Source organism: Ambystoma mexicanum, chromosome 5q, assembly GCF_040938575.1.
Source record: "Ambystoma mexicanum isolate Mex_15411 chromosome 5q, UKY_AmexF1_1, whole genome shotgun sequence".
NCBI classification, from domain to species: domain Eukaryota; kingdom Metazoa; phylum Chordata; class Amphibia; order Caudata; family Ambystomatidae; genus Ambystoma; species Ambystoma mexicanum.
The window spans coordinates 244,795,768-244,813,033 of NC_090933.1; the positions used below are offsets into that span (position 1 = coordinate 244,795,768).

At 45.6% G+C, this 17,266-nt stretch overlaps 1 protein-coding gene across 15 annotated transcripts in view; it reads right to left on the reverse strand.

Annotated features, from left to right (window-relative positions):
- The window catches only part of PTPRM (protein tyrosine phosphatase receptor type M), a 2,094,608-nt gene that overhangs the window by 356,589 nt on the left and 1,720,753 nt on the right, over positions 1-17,266 (reverse strand). The gene's annotated exons all lie outside the window — the stretch shown is intronic.

Sequence of the window (17,266 nt, forward strand, 5' to 3'; positions counted from 1 at the left end):
GAAGCTATGAAATGGCATGTTATGTGATGCCATTTGATATTGCTTTTTTACTCTACCCTTTTATATGGCCTGCCAGTTCTGTGGGCATCTGCAATAGGTAGATGGCATCTTCGATAGGTATCAAGGAAATGGATGCTGTTGTGGAGGATGGGTGTCAATTGGCAAGCTGGAGAATGGCTGCCCTGTGTTTGTGGTGAAATGGATGGACTTTGTAGCAGGCTATTGAGTCAGGAGAATGGCAGAAATTCTGGGCTGGTTGAGGAGGTGCATGTGTCTCGGGCATCAAGAAGGGTGGGTGTGGGCCTGCTAGTTTGTGTTCTCTTATGATATAAGCAGCAGGGTCTTAGACTTGTTGGCGGCATCATGAGTGGACGTTCTGAGGTATCATGTGAGGTCAAAGAAAGGTATACCAGCATGTTGAACAAGTAAAAGAGGGTGCAGGGTGCACGGGGTGCGTGCGTTTGAACAATGGCATGTCTACTCTTGTCTTGCCGGTGGTGGACCTTTGCAAGAGGGCTCAGGACGTCGTATGCAGGGAGAGGTAGAGGGAGGAGGTTGTGGAGAGTGGTACGGCAGAGGTGAGAGTTTTGTAACATAAAGAGGGCGGTGGGAGGAGAATTCCATGATCTGCAGGAGATGGGTGCCATACTGGCACATGAGACGGGGCGGGACATGGCCTAGTCAGGAAGTAACGGGCTTACATTAAACATGCTGGTAAGGCAGGCTTTGGTGCATAATTGTAGGTGGTGAGGTTTGGAGGAAGGGGTGCAACAAACCTTTTATGCCACGGTCTAAAATGAGGTCTTGACTATTACAGAGCGTAGTTTATGGGACCGGGTGGGGGATAAGAAATGCATCAGGGTGGGGGAGGGGGATCTTGAAGGGTTGAGTGGGAGAGAAGCAGGAAGGTTTAAATGTGGAGGGGAGCAGCAGGAAATAAGGGGGACACTAAATGGGTCAGGAGGGGGACCTTGCAGGGTTTTTCAGGAGAGGAGGAGGAAGATTTAAATGGGGGAGAGAGAAATAGGAAACATTTTGGCATGGACAGTAAGGATCTGGGTGAAGTTCTTTCATGGGCGTAGGGTGAAGCGGGAGCAGAAGGAAGCTAGCAGGGCAGGCTTAAGCTTGATGGCAGATGGGTTAGCAAGCGAGTCTGTAGGTTTGCCAACTTCCTGTTGGCCTGCCAACTTGCAGGCATATTTGCGGGGATTGTGTGTGTAGAAGCCATGGCCCGGGACGTCAAAGAAAATACACTGAATTAGAGATGCCAAGCGTGACGTTTCGGTGGTCAATTGTGAAAAAGCAAGGGTGGTGAGACAACTCCAGTGCTATCTGGTGATGAAAAATTCGATGTTACTGACGCCCTGTTTAAGACCGGGTAGGCAACCAGGGACGATGGCAGAGGGTAGTTAGCGGTTCTGAGGTGCAGTGGTAGATTTCCTTGTGCTCTTTCGGACTTTAGCATCTTGTTTCTGATGTGGCCGTGACATAGATCACAGTCTACTATGTGCAGCAAGGCTTGGTCTGGGGCCGAGAGGCTGCATTTGGAATGCACAACTGGCGGCACAGCTGTGCAGGCTCCGTATTTGTAACAAGTGGCTTTTTTCTAGCGGTTGTGTGAGCACAGATGGAGTTCGCCAGTGAGCTGGGCTCAGAAGTGTGTCCATTCCGGCTGGAAGGCCGATACTGGGACCAAGTTGCTTGTGGCAAGGAAGGGAGGTCTAGCAACTGATGGCAAGGAAAGGATATCTGCATGCAATGCCGACCTTCTCCACGAGCTTTGTAGCAGCCACATTTTGAATGCAGCTTCTGCCAACATCTTACTTATGGTATGGTGGTGCTCTCATAATGAGCACCAATAAGATTGTATGTGCAAAGGCCCACAATCTAACAAGGATCAGATCCCTTTTTAGCACATCTGAGTGTTGGAACCACGTTAACCCAAACATTCTGCGGGTTCTCATGCCTACAAACACAACAATGATGATCAAATGGATGGACAATGTGCCTGGAATATGATGACGTCGATGGGAAGAAGTCATAGTTTAAAGTCCAGATCTGCCGGAGGTGCCCTGACTCTTACCATTGATGAATGGTCCCTCGGTTTGGCTGAGTGTGCTTCTTACACGGATATCACTTATTCTATTGCTCTTGATCTGCCGCCTCACGCGTGAGAGTGAAGCCCGGTGGGTATGAGCGCTATCCTTTCAGCTATCCTGTTAGAGTAATCGCTACACAGGCTTCTCTTTTATGATTAACGAGGCATTTATTAGGTTAGGGGGATTTGTGTAGCGCACTTCTGCCCCTCACACAATCTCATGGCGCTGCTTTGGCCTTTTGAAGCCAATGAGCAAACCCCTGGCATGGGTTCGGTCCTGCTCCTTTTAGACACACATCAGAGGTCTGCTGCAGGACAAAGCCTCATTGTAAATCACAATTTAAGAGCAGACAAGTTTAGCTGACCAATGAGTTAGTGAATCTGGCATGAGAAGCTTGTGCCCTGCAACCCTCTGCCACACTCTATCATTACCCACTAAGCCTGCTATCCTCTGCCACACTCTATCATTACCCACTAAGCCTGCTATCCTCTGCCACACTCTGCCGTTACCCACTAAGCCTTCAACCCTCTGCTGCACTCTACCATTACCTGCTAAGCCTGCTACCCTCTGTCACTCTGCCATTACCCACTAAGCCTGCTACCCTCTGCCACACTCTACCATTACCCACTAAGCCTGCTATCCTCCGCAAGACTCTACCGTTAGCCACTAAGCCTACAACCCTCTGCTGCACTTTACCATTACCTGCTAAGCCTGCTACCCTCTGCCACTCTACCATTACCCACTAAGTCTGCTACCCTCTGCCACACTCTACCATTACCCTCTAAGCTTGCTATCCTCTGCCACACTCTACCGTTACCCAATAAGCCTACAACCCTCTGCTGCACTCTACCATTACTTGCTAAGCCTGCTACCCTCTGCCACTCTACCATTACCCACTAAGCCTGCTACCCTCTGCCACACTCTACCATTACCCCCTAAGCCTGCTATCCTCTGCCACACTCTACCGTTACCCACTAAGCCTACAACCCTCTGCTGCACTCTACCATTACCTGCTAAGCTTGCTACCCTCTGCCACTCTACCATTACACACTAAGCCTGCTACCCTCTGCCACACTCTACCATTACCCACTAAGCCTGCTACCCCCTGCCACACTTTCCATTACCCACTAAGCCTGCTGCCCTCTGCCACACTCTACCATTACCCACTAAGCCTGCTACCCTCTGCCATTCTACCACTACCCACTATGCCTGCTACCCTCTGCCACACTCTGTCATTACCCACTAAGCCTGCTACCCTCTGCCACATTCTACCATTACCCACTAAGCCTGCAACCCTCTGCCGCACTCTTCCATTACTCACTAAGCCTGCTACCCTCTGCCGCACTCTGTCATTACCCACGAGGCCTGCTACCCCCCGCCACATTCTACCATTACCCACTAAGCCTTTTACCCTCTGCCACACTATGTCATTACCCACTAAGTCTGCAAACCTCTGCCACACTCTACCATTACCCACTAAGCCTGCTACCCTCTGCCACACTCATCATTCAACAGGCTCTTGCTCACAGGTTCGTGCTCAACTTCCCTTCCTCTTCCCTGGTGACTCAGATGTGATTACAGGGTGCCTTTTGATGTGAGTATTGAAGGGTCACCTGCCAGCTTATGTGACATTTTTGGCCACATAAGTTTCAAGATGCCATAATCTATGCCTACACTTTGAAATTTTTTTAATAAGGCTCTCAAAACTTGTTTTGGTGGAGGTATTTTCAATCAGAAAAACATGGCCTGGTGAAAACGCAGCCAACTGTATGCACCCTGGCCATAGCCATTCTCCACCCCTTTTATTGTGTCAATAATAAAGTAGCCTTTTGGCAGCCTTTAAACCGCACGTTCATGTAACAGAATGGAGTTGAGGTGATTGACTGGGCAGCTTAAAAAGTACATGGACGGAAAAACATTCAGGTGCAGTAAGTTTCTAAACAGAAGCTTTTAAATTGCACAAGGGATCCGGTTCTCTAGGCTCATGGTCTCCAGATGGCTGTGTATTTTTAGACACAATGCCCCATTCCTAGGATTTCATTTCTTCATTAATTGCATGCTGGGAGTTGTAGTCTTGGGTTACTTCAATTGAATGCAATGGAATCAAGGAAAGTTAAAGCCCATGGCTGGGATAGGCTTTCTCTAGCGACATGGAGCAATCTGGTAACCTTATCTACGCCAGCATGTTACTTTAAGGTGGACTGCAACAGCTATAAGGGAACACCTTCATAGATATAGGGGAGAGCTGCTAAAAGAACATGCCAGGCCATGCTGTCACTAAGGATTGCTTTTCTGCTTGAAAAAGCAACAGCGCAACATTTTGATTACATTCATTTATTTAGAAAGAGCAGGCTGAAGTCACCAGAATCCGGTTTTTGCCCCTCTAAAGTGACCAGCTTTGGCCATTTAAGGTGGTAGGTGACGTGTACGGTTTGATTTAGAGACTACCGCTTGACAACTGAAATGGTTCCTAAAGTCACTTTTTTGTTTTTAAAGAATGATTGCATCTAGCTCGTGAGATAACGCCTTCAGATTGTGCATGGCCAATCTGGTGTGTATATTTGGCCCAAGCAAAAAGCCACGAAGTGCATTATCGCCAGAATTTGTCTTCTTTGAAGAAGCACATAGTCGGCATGGGGGAGATATTACATGTGTTTGGTGTGACTGAAACAGCAAAAAACGATTCTATATAATTAGGATTTCAAACGCCAACAAGTGCCTGTTAGGCGTCCTTGGTGGAGGTCATGGGGTTTGTATGTGTGTGTGAGATCTACCTCACGGCAGGAGGCTCCATTCCCACTGGAAGGTCATTGCACACCGCTGTGACATGCCAGCAGTGGGAAGTGACTTTCACCTGACAGACTGGCCTCTTTTGTGTGGTTATCTATTTCATTTCCAAATGTTCTTGTGTGATACGGCTTGGGCTTGCTCACACTGTGTAATATGGGGCCACTTTGAAAAACATGTCCAGGGCCTACTTTGGTTCCCAGTCCACCCCTGGAGGGCAAGCTCATGGTAGCGGCTCAGCCAGAGGAACGCAGTTCTGTTAGTCCCTACTCTTTAAGCCCCTTTACAATGTTATATCATCACACACTTGGCACTACCCTCGCAGATGACGTACACGCCCTGGATGCATTTATGTCTAATTAAACTTAGCACTGAGGAAAAAGGCCTGTAGCCATAAAGCGGGGGCTGAGTTGAATGTGGGTGTGGTATTATTTTATGTTTCCATGGGGGAGAGTTTGTGGGTGCAGGGCGGTGGCAGAAGATACCAGGCATCAGTTTATGTGCCAGTGGGGGCAACCACTAAGTGGACGAGGTCTACCCAAAGAATCAAGGTACATTCTACTTGCTTTCTCACCTCTTCTCTGCTGCTCTGGTTAGGGCAGATCACACAAAGGAAGAGGAAACCCATGGAATGGCTGGCAAGAGCTTTGCTTTCGTGGATATCACACGCCTGCAAACCCTCGGTGAAACACATACCCTTTGAGGACAGAGACAATCCAGAATTGGGGTTTTGTGGTTGTAAAACTTTCAGGCATTTTTAATTGTTCTTCCTAAAGTTATGTTGTGTGTGATGTGCAGTCATTATGAGTTGAAGGAGATAAACAATCTACTCCTTACAATTCCTCTTCTCGCCCAACAAGCCCAGGACTGCCTCTCTGCCTGCCCCAACCCTCTATCCGGAAAGCCTGCCTGGTCTCCACTGCTTCACTGTCCCTTCACACCTGAGAAGCAAACCTACACTATTCCTCCGCTGAACAATTTTGACTGGGTCCCCAAGCCATGGCTCCCTACTTGCCTTTCATGCAAAGATGTGGCAACAGTTTTCTATCAGCCACAGGACAAGGAATTGCCGACCGCACAGCCACACCACGCCATCCACAAGGAAGACCTCACTGGCTGGCACCAACAGTCTCGCTTTGCTTAAAGCTTGCTGATGGGTTCAACTTTCTTCCACACACTGGTGTGCCCTCAGAGTTACGGCCATAGGAACAGTCCCTTAATGTCACATAATGAGATATTTCAAGTTTCCCCATTCCACGGGCGAGAAAGACACCCATTCCTGGTTTTCTCTTGGAATTTTGGGAACTGTAGTTATAGAAATGTAGCACTGCCCGAATTCAAAGAAATACAAACAGCACTGGAAAGATCCCACACACGTGCCATGAGGAAACCTGAGAGATCTGCACGATGGTAAAAACATTAGGAGCCTTGTTGGCCATCATTTTGTTTAATACAGTTGAGTTTTAATGTTAGTACTTGCCTTATAAACAGATACAAAAACACATATAAGCAGATGTTAGCGGTCAGTTGGCAGGGAAGAAATATTTCTATTTGCTATTAAAGAATTACTTCAATATGTACTTAGCATGAATAGACAGTGAATTTCTAGGTTAGTCAGCTGACTCCCATACCCGTCGTCCTTTTCATATGAAAAGGAGGGTAAAACAATAAGGTTGACCTTTTGCGGGTGTGCTCTCCATTGACACCTATTGACGTACAAGGGGAATGGTGGGTAAAGGAAATGACTATTGCCGGTGTCACCAACCTAGCCTTACCTCCATTAACCCCAATGGTCATGGACACGGACATGTTTACAGTGGGCACACGTACGACTTGCCGTCATAGCCATGCAGACAATCAACCATGTGTGTACTCTGAGGTTAATGGGCGGAGTCTGAAATGATGGCCAATGGGTGGGTTGACTGCAGCATCCTTTAGCACATACGGTCCATAACAAGCTTAACACAACAACTGAAGACAACAATGATTACAAGCCATGCTAGCTCATTGGTAGGGAGGGTGGGTGCTGCCCAGGTAGGCGGAGTGGCAGCAAGGATATACAATGCTTCACACAGGATTGCACTTGGAAAATGGAGATCGCAGCTAGTTAAAGAGAGTGGTAGGTCCATTCTGTCGGTCATAACGGCAAAACAACTCTGAATAACGCACCAGATGAAAAGTAGCGACACATGTTTGCCTTCAACAGGAAAACCTCATAGTTTAAACATGCGCCCCTGTCGTTACATTCCCACATTATTTTGACTGAAGCACATCAGCAGGTACTTGTATTTTGTTCCAGCGTCACAAAGTATGCCCAGTTCAGGACTGTCTCCCGAATGCTTGCGCCCATCACCAACGCTGCCCAAGCAATAACAAGCAGCCAAGAAGCTGAAAGGTACAAACTGTGAGTGATGGCGTTATGGGGAGCGCTGCCTGCCAACTCATATGGTTTTCAGTAAATGATGAAAAATACGTAATGCTTCACATGTGACGTCATAGAAAGAGGACGAGGCAACGACCATTCTTTGTACCGGATCGTCACAGTGCAAGTGGCCTGGTAGGCCGTTGCTTGTTTATATGAAGGAACTCACTTTATATGCACCAGTTTTCATTAAACAGCATCAAAGGGAGACACTGGGATTGAAATATCCAACTGTAGTATGTTAATTGCTGCTAAAATGACAGTTTTGTTCACTATGTTTACTTTTTCTGGCAAAAAACCCCAAATTACACCCATCTTTATTCTGGGGAAGGGACTACGTGTGGTAAAACAGTCGAAAATCGTTTTAAGGAGAAGTTGGTGAATTTTGCACAAAACCTGTAAATTAGTCCATTTCTCCCAGAGAGGTGTTGGGATATTATTTTTCTACTTTATTATTATTACTTTAGTCAAAGTAGATTCAGAATGTTATATGTGTTCATACAATCAGTAGTTGGTGCTCTGCTTCATTACCTATCCATGCCATTGTGAGGTATGCATTCCTTTCAGAGTGTTATGCTTTGACAGTATTCTGTATAGAGTCAGTTGGTGAAGTTGCTGGAGGCAGAGCCTGCTGTCACAGACAGATACTTAATAAAGTATCAAAGTGTTCATCCTTTGACTGGACATCATTCTTAACATTGGCGACGAGGATGGGATGATCCTGAACCTTCAGTGCGACGGCCCTGGCGTACGCGTTCATGTTACTTGTAGATCCCATAGATCCCTGCGGCCGTGACAGCAGGCAGAAGAAGTGAGAGCCGCGGCGGACATCAAAGGGAGACCACTACGCGACGAGTCAGCTGAGGCAAGTCAGCGGTGCGGTGTGGAACCTGTGTGAAAAAGGGGTGTTTTGTCAGTGGAGCGCGCGCGAGCACCAACTGGCCCCCCCTCCTCCAACGCAGTGGGAAAGCGAGCTGTGGAGCGCGAGCGCACGCGCGAGTATAGCGCGAGTCTGCGAGTGGAGCGCGAGCTCAAGCTCAGCTGCGCGCACAGTGAGAGAGCGGATGAGCAGGCGCTGCGGCTCGTGAGCCCGTACAGTTCCGTACACAAGCGCTGCGCTCCGTGAGCCCGAAAAGGCTGTGTGCAAGCTCCGCCCCCGCATCATTGGCCTCAGCTGCGCGCACAGTGAGAGAGCGGCTGGGCAGGTGCTGCGGCTCGTGAGCCTGTACGTGCCGTATACAAGCGCTGCGGTCCGTGAGCCCGAAAAGGCTGTGTGCAAGCTCCGCCCCCGCATCATTGGCCCCGCCCCCTTTGGGCTTTGCATTGATATTGACTCAGGAGCAACTATCTGATACATTGTATTGCGAGGTCAACCTCTGCTGCAACTAGCTTTCCAGGCACTGGTGGCCTCCTGTCTCTACTACAGAACGTCCTATAGACTTCACGGCTGGAGATGCACAAAAGTTGATTTGTATAATTACATATAGGAACTGCCTCAGAATCAAGTGATCTGCCTGCCTGTAATATATTAAAAGTGACTCTAAAGTGAAGAACCAGGGTCACAACTACAGTATTTCTGTTCATCATGACTGCGGCCATTCCACCACCTCTCTCTTTTCTGAATGAACCAGGCCGACCTGCAGTCAGGTGGGATAAATGGAAAGATGCCTTTGAGAACTATTTGGTGGCTATGGGGGGAGACAGATTCTCACCTGCACGCAAGAAGGCTCTTCTGATACATAATTTAGGAGTGGAAGGGCGAAGAATTTTCGATGGCCTTACTGGAAACCAAGTGTCAGGATCTGGTGACATGGATGAGTATGAGTTAGCTCTTGGTCGCCTGCGAGATCATTTCGAACCAAAGAAAAATGTCAGTTTTGAAAGGCACAAATTTTTCCAGAGGATACAAGAAAAGTCAGAACCCGTAGAATCATACATTGCATGTTTGAGGTCCCTGAGCTACTCCTGCGAATTTGGACAATTGAGTGATTCATTAATCAGAGACCAGCTGATAAGGTGCACCAACAATGTCAGAGTTCAAGAAAAACTTCTTGCCAAGGACATGAGTCTGGATGAGGCGGTGGATCTGGCCAGGGTCATTGAACAAACTTCACAGTATGTCAGAGAGCTCAGGCTGGACAAATCGACTACATCATCAGTGGCTGTGTGCGCTCTGGATCAAAGAAAGAAACAGAATCCCTTCAATGGAAAAAAAGGGAACTGGAACATGAGAAGTCTTGTCCTAGATGTGGGAGTTCCAGACATGGCGCAAACTTCCCATCGTGTCCGGCTAAGTTTGGTGAATGCTTCAAATGCAGGGGCAAGGGACATTTTGCAAATGTCTGCAAAGTTGCCGCTGTCAGTTATGTGGAACACAGAGCAGAAGATAATCAAGAAGAAAATGTTAGGAAGGGATATGACATACAGGAAGTAGTGGATGTGAGAGAAGCAATCAACAAGCATGTTTTTGAGATATCAGCCTTATCTGGAGACACGAAGGGCCCGGTGGACACATTTCTTGTTGATGAGTGCGAGCTAGTTATGAAGGTAGACACATGCTCGCCTTGGACTATTATATCCCGAGATACCCTAGTCAGTGTTTTAAGAAAAAGTGTAGACATAATTCGACCCACCAGTGTCAGAGCCTGCGGTTATGCAGAATCAGCTATAGACATTCTGGGGGAATTTCCAGCAAAGATACAGTATAAAGAAAGGAAATGTCAAGCTATTGTACTAGTAGCGAAGAAAGGCACCTCGTTGTTGGGTTGGGAGGAGCAGAGGAGCTTAGGAGTGCGAGTTCAGGCCAGTGCTCCCAATCCTGTGACCATAGCAGAAGTAGAAGATATCTGGACCAAGGATTTCCCAGAAGTGTTTTCAGAAAAGTTAGGCAAACTGAAGAAATTTGAACACCAGATAAGGCTCAAAAGCAATGTACAGCCTGTGGTACACAAGGTGCGGCAAGTGCCATTAAAAGTGAGAGATCAACTCAAGGAAGAACTTAAAAATTTGGTCTACAAGGGTGTGATTGAGCCTGTTACGGCCACTGAATGGTTGTCGCCCATTGTCTTAGTGGCCAAAGCAAATGGGAAACTAAGATTGTGTGTTGACCTTCGCAGTTTGAACCAGAACATCATTGTTGAGAGACATCCACTGCCAAACATATCTGAGACTCTGTCAACGTTGGATGAGCCGAAGTGGTTTTCCGTCATTGACCTTTCGTCAGCATACCATCAGGTTCCATTATCCAAGGAATGTCAACACCTCACTTCTTTCATCACACCCGAGGGTGTGTTTAAGTATAACCGCATGCTGTTTGGATTGGCCTCTGCGGCCTCTGTTTTTCAGAGGGTGATGGAAGAAGTACTCATGGGTTTAAGAAAGGTCACAGTTTTTCAAGATGACATTCTTATCTTTGCAGAGAATGAGCTTGAACATGATGAAACGTTGAGAGCAGTGTTGGTTAGACTCAGAGAAGCTGGTTTGACTGTGCAGAGAGAAAAATGTAAGATTGCCGTGAAGGAGGTGGATTATTTGGGCCACAGGATCTCATGTGAGGGAATCTCACCCAAGAAATCCCTTGTGGACAGTATTAGGTGTGCTCCTCAACCACAAGACAAGGAGCAGTTACGCTCTTTTATGGGGTTGGCGGAGTACTACCACAAGTTTGTTGACGGGTTTGCCATCATGTCCTCGCCTCTGAGGGAACTGTTAAAGAAAAATGCAAAGTACATATGGACTGATGAGTGTCAGAGTGCTTTCCTGAAGATCAAAAAGTGTATTGTGAGTGCTCCCTCTTTGGGAGGGTTTGTTGCCAATAGGAAAACTGTGTTAACAGTGGATGCGAGCACTTGTGGTTTGGGTGCTGCTCTTTCTCAGTTTGATGCTGGCAAAGTGGAACACATCATTGCTTTTGCCTCTCGACCTTTGAGGGGTGCTGAAGAAAATTATTCTGTCGTAGAAAGGGAAGCTCTAGCAGTATCGTGGGCTGTTGAACATTTCAAGTTTTATCTCTGGGGTCAATCCTTCACTGTGAAAACGGATCATAAACCATTGGTTCAATTGTTAGGAAGTGTGGCGTGGGCCAAAGGTTCCCCTAGAATATCCAGATGGATGGTGGATCTACTAGCTTATGATTTTAGGGTTATATATATACCTGGGAAAGACAACGTCGTGGCAGACTGTTTGTCAAGGTTGCCTGTGCAAGACAACGACTATAAGGAAGTGAGTGTTGAACATGGTCTGAGCATTTATGAAGTAGAATATGAAGCCATAGGGAGAGATGAGTGGAAGGATGCTGATGATATGGATGAAATAATAAAACAAGTGAAAAGGTGGACCAAAACAGGTTGGCCCAGAAAAGATCTCGTTGAGAAGAAATATGAGGGTTACTATGGAATAAAAGAAGAATTAAACTTATCAGAGGATGGTTTTCAACTCAGGCACTAAAAGACATATCAGGCAATCTTTCTGGTGGCCAGGAATCGATAGTGAGGTCGAGAAATGCGTGAGAGGTTGTAGAGAATGTGAGAAGAGTGAGAAGAGTAAGGTTGTTAGGGAGGCTCCCATAAGACCCGTGAGCGTTCCAAGTGAGCCATGGAAAAAAGTTGCGGTAGATTTGATGGGGCCCTTGCAAGATTTGGGAAATGATTTTAAATACTTGATTGTTCTTGTGGATTACCATTCAAAATGGGTGGAGTGGAAGGCGATAAGGGAGGCTACCACTTCTCAAATGATTACATTTTTTGAAGAGGTATTTTATAGAGAGGGATTTCCAACAGAACTGGTATCAGACAATGGCGTTCAGTTCTGCTCTGACAGAATGGTGGAGTTCTTTAAAAAGTTTGGCATCAAACATTACAGAACAGCTCTCTATCAGCCTAGGGCAAATGGTTTGGTAGAGAGAGCAAACCGATTTATAAAAGGAGGGCTACAGTTAGCCATGGTGTCAGGTCTAAATTGGCAAAATGTGTTAAGGGAGATGGTGTGGAATTACTGTACGACCCCACATTCGGTTACCAGAGTTTCCCCATTTATGTCCCTCAAAGGCAGGCAACCAGGGACCAAATTGTGTCCGGGATGGTTGAATTTGGCAAAGAGTACTTATGTGGACAGGAACAGAGTTATGTCACTTATAAGAGAGGCTCAGGATGAGTACATGGAGAGGGCGAATGCTGAAAGAAAGTCCAAAGCTATAGTTTGGAGGAAAGGAGATATGGTTTATATTAAAAACCCGAGAATGTCTCCTAAGTGCATTGAGAGCAAATTCATTGGGCCTAAAAGAATTTCTGTAGTAAGAGGAAATGTAGCCATCATGGAGGGAGGCGAATGCTGGTCCATGTCAAGGTTAGTGAAATGTAACAACAATGGGCCAGTTGAGGATTGTGAAGGTACTGAGGGTGACAATGATGATAATATGTTATCGAGTTCAAATGCAAACAAGAGTGTGAGCAATAATGTATCAAAAGATAGCAATGTAAATGTGAATTTGGAGAGAGTGAGGAGTAAACCTATCTGGTTAAGAGATTATTATCTTAAATGAGTTCTACATTGTAAGGGAGGAGATGTGTTGGGATATTACTTTTCTACTTTATTATTATTACTTTAGTCAAAGTAGATTCAGAATGTTATATGTGTTCATACAATCAGTAGTTGGTGCTCTGCTTCATTACCTATCCATGCCATTGTGAGGTATGCATTCCTTTCAGAGTGTTATGCTTTGACAGTATTCTGTATAGAGTCAGTTGGTGAAGTTGCTGGAGGCAGAGCCTGCTGTCACAGACAGATACTTAATAAAGTATCAAAGTGTTCATCCTTTGACTGGACATCATTCTTAACAAGAGGAAACTTGGCCATTTCAGCATTTTCCCACGTGAGATTCAATTGTTTCCTGCAGTTTTGCCCGAAATTGCAGACTATTAAGTCATTGTGAAATGTTCCAGCCCCCCAATTTGGCTGATATTTGAGGCAAAAATCTGAAATTTCGAAAAAGAAAATTTAATTTTGGACTGGAAAACAAAATTCACCAAAAAGTGGATTATAGGGGTCAAATTCGCTCGATTCGTGAAGCGAAATTGGGGGCACATTTCACCAGTTTTGCACCATTGACAATCATTTTGCCCTCCGTTAGTAGTGACCAGTGCCTTCCCATCCTACCCCAGTATGATAACCCTCCACCTTTGATCTTTGGAACCCTAACTATCTTCCATTGTCCAATGTCCTGGCATGCACACAGCAGTCTGTTCCAACAAGCAAATATGCCTACAAAGCACAACAACCCAGTTCCAATACTCATGCCTCCAGATATCAACCACTCTCAAGGCCAAACATGAAGGTGGCTAAAAGAAGCGGGGGAACACATAATGAGACAACAATGCACTAAACCTGGTGCAGACATAAAATGGCACAGCAAACAACCAAAGACGCCTGGTGTCATGAACTGTGGATATGTTGTCGAAAGTATATCATGTTTGGTGGGAGTGCTGTTAAAGTCGCATGCTGTTTGTGCCTATATTATGAGGCGTAAATGCTGTAGAACATTCCTGCATCTCTGTCAAGGGCTTACATTGCACATGCTAAAAGCATATTGTCTCTGGGTGGTTTCACCACCGTGGACTTGCACCTGATGGCACCTCCTATAATCTCAGCAACGAGGTAGCCGAAGAATTTGGAGGTAAGATTTTGGAGCTCTGCTGATAAACACAGGGTTTGATCTGATGTGGAGTGAGTGAGTGCACTGAGAAACATCTTTCACCCTCTATCTACACATGGGGAAACTCAGGGTCAATTTGGAAGGAGGCTATGGCTGCCTTGTGTTCTGCCGAGGGTACCCAAAAACACCTTCTTGCCCAAGCTTTCATGGCCTTCCAGTCAGCCACTATATGTCTAGAAGAGCTCTCTGAATTGGATCGTGCATTTAATAGATTGCAACAAGAGTAGAGGAAGGTTGGATCTCCTTATGTAGAGTTGCACTTGATCAAACTCCTATCTAGGTGATCCAGCACAAAGGTCAATGGAGTCACTGTTTTAGAGTGAAATAGAGGGCTGACCACAATCAAGTACAGGCAGCATGTAGAAAACCATAGACTGCACATTGGCTTGCCGGTTATTTCAAAAGGACATGTTCTTTACATGATTAAATTGTGATATTTCAAGGGATTCCCTCTTTGGAGTGCGAGTCTCTTTTGAATGAGCTTGAATCCAGAGAGCGGGCAGTTTAGGTTGCATAGTTGTTGTAGATGTAAGTGAGCTCACTTGGCCACACTGTTGAATTTGCAGCTAAATGAGATGAGGGTTTAGCCAGGGACTTAAGAAGCTGGCATGGGCCCACCAGCAGGACTGATGTATGAGAACCACACAGTTCGAAGCCAGATAAACAGTGGTGTGCCTGTATATGGGATTGTGTCCATTTGGCAGGTGTGTCTTTTTGAGGGAGAGGGGTAGGAGGAGAAGGAGAGGGAGGGAAAGAGGAGTAGGGCGAGGGATTCGCGGAGGGAGAGTCACACAGAAAGAGTTAACTGGTGTGCTGAAAAGTCACCAGAGGTTGAAAGGCAGTTTTCCTGGGTGTGATGATGTGTGTATGTGTGGTGTTTTATCGAGCGGTTAAAATGTGATATAGCTTCTGGTGTTTGTATGGTTAGATTTGGATTGCTGGTTTGCACGGCAAACTACACACAACTATGGGCCTGTCCAGTGCTCATGGTCTAGTGTGTGTGTGTGTGTGTGTGTGTGTGGAAGCGAGAGAGAGGGAGAGAGAGAGAGAGAAAGAGAGAGAGAGAGAGAGCACGCGTATCTATCTGTGTGTACGTGAATAGAAGAACAATACACAATACAGGAAGGACCATTTTAGGTTCACCCTTTTAAGGAGACTGTAGTACAATGTGCTACTGAAAGTGCACCTTGGAAAAGAGAACCAGCAGCCAGCGGTCTCCAGGTATGAAGGAAATTGACAGTGTTTGGATGAACTCTGCGAGCATGTGGCTGATTAGTGGCACAACAATCACCAAGTCTTTCTGAGATGAGGGCCTCAAGTGTCATAGATTATTGTAGAAATCTGTTAATCTCCTAAATCAGTAGGGCTCCTTTGCATTGTGGATACAGGCTTACGGGATGCTCTTCTGATATGCCAAAAATAAATAGTGGATTTTCATTAAAAAGCAGCTAACCACAATTTATTTTTTTCCAATTTCTACTTTAAAAAAAAGTCAAACCTAACTTGGAAAATTCGGATGATTTGGACATATTCCAAGAATATTTCTTCATATTCATAGCAGCACTAAATCCTTGGGTTCACGCTGAGAATTCCAAGACTCTATCAAGAATGCAGGGACATCCATACACTGGACTGAGCGTGCAAGTATGGGACCAGTGGCCCTCCCTGATCCATTGCTGGGCTTCCCTCTAAACATAAAGCATGGCTGCAAGTCTGTGATGTAAATCGAGTTCTAGAAGCAAGTCTCATCACTTAAAAGGCCTGCAAGAATGTTTCTTATGGGTTTGATATTAAAAGATGGAGGGCAGGGATTTGGATAGCCCCCTGTAATTTCAAGGGGACTAAAGGATTGCAGACGTTTTAAGCTTTGTCTGTGCAGAGGTTTTGGACTACAAATCCCATTGTTCTAAGCCAACATAGTCAATGGTGAAGGATCATGGGAGTCATAATCCAAAACATCCGGAGAGCAACAGGTTGCAGACCCCTTCCCTAAAGCCTAAAAAAGCAGCAGATAACAACGCATTGGAGAAGGAAGATTTGGTGGGAATTTGGATTACACTGGACATATTTACAAATGATAACGGAAAAACACCCCAGTTCAATTGAAGGAAGAGACTCTAATGACTTGAGGGGTGCAACAGGATGGCAAATCAGTGTTTTTACGTTTGAGGGGACATAGACTAAAGTCTTTCCCCAGAGATTACCTCGGTGGGGATCTGCCAGTAGAGAGTGTCAATGGGATTAAACAGGGCTTATTTAGAGTTGCTGAAAGAAAAATGATGCTTTGGACTAGGCAAGCGGGGGAGTTGATTTTTTGTTACTCAATGTATCGCCTACATTTTTGTTTCCCTCTTATGGTTTTCTTCATTTCTTGGAACCCAAATGTGTATCACCTCTGGCATTCACTCACCTTTTGACTATACATAGAATAGGCAAAGGCAAATATGTTGATAGGGGATGAGCGAGTAGGAATGGGAACGTTTGGAAAGGGGACATTGACGGCAACTTTTCAGAGAGTGTTCAGACTGGGTATGCATGTCTGCAAAGGCACACAGAGATCAGCGAGAGAGATTTCCGCGAGAAGCCCACAAAGAAAATCGCCCCGATTTTTACTGAGGTGGTGCAGCGGAACTGCTACGTATTTCCTCAGATGTGGCAACATTTTAAGAGGGGAGAGAGGGAGTTACCTCCAAATGTAATTTGACACACCACTCCATGCTATTACTACAAGTTTGGAAGTAATAAAACTTAATTAAAACACCAACAAGCAGCATGCTTTCATACCATACATGAAAAACCACTGCGGTCAGACATACTAAAACCAGAACCACTGGTGGGCCTAACTCCTAATATAACCCATTGCATTTTAAACAGGTAATTATAAAGTGAACATTCAAACTATAACTTGTTCTTAAAGAGTAGCTTCTGAATTTAAACAGAAATGCTCTGTTAAATTAGGAATCCATTTAAAAGTGAGTTTAGGTGCAGCGGGGCATCAATACATTTGCAGGCTATTTAGAACTGAAATATTTTATCATGTATTGCAACAATAACTTTGAAAATGAGACACTGTGGAGGGACTGTTACTTTGCAAATACCTGCAAGAAACTGGCAATGTCATATTAGCAACTTGCAGGCGGTATAAACAAGCGGATGTGTGTGTATTGCAACCTGCTTGTAGGCCATAGCCTATAAATGACTTGAAATCTGCATAACTATTGTTTTGTTTGAATACACTGCAAAATATAG